This window comes from Coffea arabica, chromosome 3e (assembly GCF_036785885.1).
Source record: "Coffea arabica cultivar ET-39 chromosome 3e, Coffea Arabica ET-39 HiFi, whole genome shotgun sequence".
Classification (NCBI taxonomy): domain Eukaryota; kingdom Viridiplantae; phylum Streptophyta; class Magnoliopsida; order Gentianales; family Rubiaceae; genus Coffea; species Coffea arabica.
This window is the reverse complement of record NC_092315.1, coordinates 16981057-16985449: the sequence shown is the minus strand read 5'-3', so window position 1 is coordinate 16985449 and position 4393 is coordinate 16981057. Positions and strand designations below refer to the sequence as shown.

The window sequence follows — 4393 nt, the reverse complement described above, 5'->3', positions numbered from 1 at the left end:
TGCCAGAATAACATATTAAATATTCAAATGTCATAAATAAGTGCAACATCATAGTACAAATAGTTTCATAAGTTTGAGTAGAACAAATACTACTCATATAAGTCAAGACTGCACTAAAAAACATATTCCAAGTCCCAAAACATTTCCTGCGCTTCCGAAACATTTTCTAAACTTAAGACAGCACTATAACCACAGTTTTTGAGCCGACATGTAAGCCGTACTGCTAATCTTCTTCGAAACCTCCAAAATGAGCAATATATCTGCAATAAAGTAGTAAAGTTATTAGTAAAGTTATCAGGTGACAAAAGCAAAACAGTCTCTAATTGCTAAATAAACAATAAAAGTAACAAGCATTCACTAATCTGATACCACCGTAATGAATGCAGCAATTGCAGCAGAAATAGAGTGATAAGGGGGAGAGAAACTAGACTTGAGGAAGAAGAAAGAGAGATATTATTCAAAATGATTTTTCGATGTTGCCCAATCCGGATTTCTGCATTCTTATACAGCTCAAGAATAACAAAATAACTACTTGATTGTTGACTCAGCACAACAGTCTAACTAACAAGGAAGAATCCCTTTAACTACTTGAAGGAAATACATTTCGCATGTACTATATTGGTATTCTTCAAGTGAAATACTATACTGGAAATACATTAATTCTTCAAGTTGAAACTGACAATCCACTGCAAAGAGACCAAACAGTACTATACTAGTATTAAAGGCTAGACGGACACAAATTAATGGAAGGGGAGAAGATGGAGAAGGGGAGAGTATGTGTAACAGGTGGAACTGGACTTTTGGCATCATGGTTGATCAAAAGGCTTCTTGAAGATGGTTATTCTGTCAACGCTACAATTAGGTCCTCTTCAGGTTCATGTTTGCTAATTTACTAGTAATTAGTTCTTTACTTGAATTACTTTACCATTTCCGTCTACAACTTTACATATCATTAGAACAACAGTTTTTGGCAACTAAGTAGGAGCTAATTTCAGAAACGAAGGGTCTGAGACAGAACAACAAATTGTCTGCACCATATTTCTAACAAGAAATCAGAAGCTTTGGTCAGCAGAGACAAAAGGAATGAAGAAGACAGTGCCATGATAAAATTCAACAGGGAAAGAAAGGATTTTCCAGAGTAAAGGCGGTAATTAGGAGCCATCAAAGTTTCCGTTTGAGCTTTAAAGCCTAAATGTCATTGCAAAACAGAAAAACTAGAATCAGGACACCACATAGCAAATCATTAGGCTTAACTGGAAATTGCATGACATTAATGTTTAGCAAGTATTCAAAAAGCTAAATCAGTACTTTGTTTTTGCTGTTCATTTCTAACCTAAATTAGTAAGCAAATATCAAATCTTCCTACTCTGTCCACAACGACTAGTAGTGATAGCAAAGTTATGCATGAGCTTACTTTATAAACTCAAGGTGATTTACTCACAACAAGAGTAAAATGAGAAAAAGAAACATCATGGAGCATAAAAAAACACAAGTGAGCAAAAAAGGAAAACAACAACAAATTTTCTTCATACATTTGGAGACCTGGAAACTAATCATGATGAAACGATCATAACCCAAAGGATAAACCTCAATGCTAACAAATGCAAATGAACATAGAGCTTGTGAATTGCTGTGCAACAAATTTATAAGCCGCGGACTTTACGAATTGCGAAATGCGAAGCATAAAAGAAAAAGGGTTCCAGCTAAACGAAACTCACTGCTTCATGTAACAAGAGCGAAATTAAACATGAGAGATGGACTTAAGACATCACAAGCAGAATGCAAGGAAGGAGAATCAAGAAAGACGGCCATATAGGCGTGTGAGTAACCAACAAGGAAAAGAAAACACCCATCAACAAACTGCCATCCAGCAGACTTTTGTTACGTGCATTCTGGGCATGACTCACGCTCATTAAAAAGATTCTCAACATCTGACTAATTTATCAAAGAGAGACATGAAACAGAGGGAACCTATGAAATGGAAGAGATAAACAAGAGAAAACAGCCCATAAGTACTAACGAATAGATTGCTGTCTATTTACATTCAGATTCTCAAACCAATCTGGCAACTTGGAGAAATCATATCATTCTAGTTCCAAACGCTACTTGGTGAACCAGCAAACAGGGCAAACATTTTTCAATCAGAACCTAGTTAGGCATTTCGTCGAACAGGTTGGGGCATTAGAAATTTCATCAGACTTTTGCTCCAATTGAAGTTAATCGGCCCCAAAATTGTTCAATAAGCAAGAGCTTTCAGTTCAATTTAACACATAAGGCACATATGATCTAAAATCCTGAACAATCAACATGACAATTGTACTTAGCAAACGCATGGCAAAAATGCTCTGAACATTGCGGAATGCAACAACGAAAAAGTGGAAAAAATCAACTTCAAGAATCATGGCTTTTCTTTTTCTTCCCGACTAGCAAACGCATGGATTCTGCCTAACTTTGGACTGGCCAGAGTCCCTATTGAATAAAAAAGCACAAAATCCCCTCTTTTGGTTCAAAACTTTCGTTCGGGCTTTTTATCAAACAGGTCATGGGCATTACAAATTTCAATGATTCTTTGTTCAAGTGATATTATATCTAGCCCCAAAATTCATCAGAACAAAATGGATTTCAATCCCAGCATCATATAAAACACATATATTCACGGGCTATGTAAAACACAGAAGGAAGACTGAACTGTAAACGAAGAAATTACCTCTCACGGTCTCGCCAAAGCAAAATTCTCCAAGGCAAGCATCCAATGAGGACCGCTGGGGTAGACATCAATCAAGCCATTGAACTGCCTCTCTCCTCTTCTACGTGCTTATCATCAGCCTTCAACTTCTTGACATCTTCGTTGTTCTCTCCCTCCTCGTCAGCTTCATCTCTAACACGCTTTAAACTGCCGGCACCGCCAACCGCCGCGTCATCAGCTTGGGCTTCGACTATTTTTATGTCTTGAGTGGACGATTCCTTCACCTCACCGTCAACTAGGGTTTCTGGGGTTTACTTTTGCTCTATTTCTGCCATAGTTTCCTCTCTGTTTTCCTTTCTTCTCTTAGTCTACCTCTCTCTGACTTCAACTCTCTCCTTTTGCTTTTTTTTTTCGCCGCTCTCCTTTTCCTTCCCTCTGTTTTTCCTCTTTTCGTAGCTATTCTTTCCTCAGCCGAAGCTCCCTCTCTTTTCCGTTGGCTTGCCCGATAGTTTTTCTCTTTGCTAATCCTTGTCCGCCGCCCTCCTTCATTTTCTGATTTCTTCCGCCGAGAATCGGCATACCTTTTTGGTAGAGAGTTGCTGCTAAATGTGGTCTTCTATTTGATCATTTCCGAGCCAAGATCAATTAGGAGATGGCGAGGAGATGTTTCGGCAGAGATAATGAGCAGTGTGCTACGGTTGGTTCTAAGTGTTGGCTGTTGGCATTAGGATACTGCTGGTGTTTTGTTCGGTGATACTGGTAGTGTTGGCTTTAGGATACTGGTAGTGTTGGCTATTTGGTTCTAAGTGTTTCCGCGCCTCTCCTCAAAATATTGACTTTGAATGAAATTTCAATTCCTTATATTTCCCCCTTACTTGTTCAGTACCAAAATTTCAATCAACGTTTTTTAGTTTCCAACATTTTAGTTGAATTAATATTTTACTAATATAATATTACTTGCTACTTTTAAATATTTTTGTGAAAATATTCATAATGGATGAGAAAATTATGTTGAAATATTACAAGTGGTAAATGCACCTTGGTTCTGCTTCAAATAGTTAATTTTTTTATGACATAAAACAGTTGATCCGATATTAATATTGCAAGTGAATTTTTAGCTTCAAATTTTATTTAAATTTACTAATGTATTTCTAATCACTACTTCTTAACATATTTATCAAAAAATTATAATGGATGAAAATTTTTTGCTAAATTCAAAGAACTGGTAAATATACTCTTTCTCAAGTTGTAATAGTTTATATAGTTGTTCTAACTAGAAACTTTCATTAATTTTTTTCAGTTAAAAACCTATTGAGTAACTATGACTAGTTTAATAAATCATCAAATTTTTAAAAAATTAAATTAATATTTAAGTAACTATGACTAGTTTAATAAATCATCAAATTTTAAAAAAGTTAAATTAATATTGAGGCTCACAATTAAATAAATGCATTAGAGATGTTCAAGTTAGTGATGATACTTATGTTGTCACTAACTACGCTATAGTTTTACTGACAAAAATTGGTCGTCAGTGAACATAGTTATTCTTAGAACTAGTTTATCTTGATTTAGGAATGTTGAGAGAACATCTTATGTAATTGAAATGTAATTGTTTATCAAAATGTTGGTGCAGATGGCATGAATGAGATTGAGCAGTTCAACTATGAAAGAATCTAGAGAAGAAAAAGGTGACAAACTAAGTAATAG

General features: G+C 35.6%; 1 long non-coding RNA gene across 1 annotated transcript; it reads right to left on the bottom strand.

Moving 5' to 3' along the window:
- Nucleotides 1-2879, bottom strand: LOC140038677 (uncharacterized). The gene is made up of 2 exons (XR_011842246.1): nucleotides 2708-2879; nucleotides 1-260 (listed from the first exon to the last, which is right to left on the bottom strand). It is a non-coding gene; the product is annotated as an uncharacterized lncRNA (long non-coding RNA).
- Between the last annotated feature and the right edge of the window lie 1514 nt (nucleotides 2880-4393).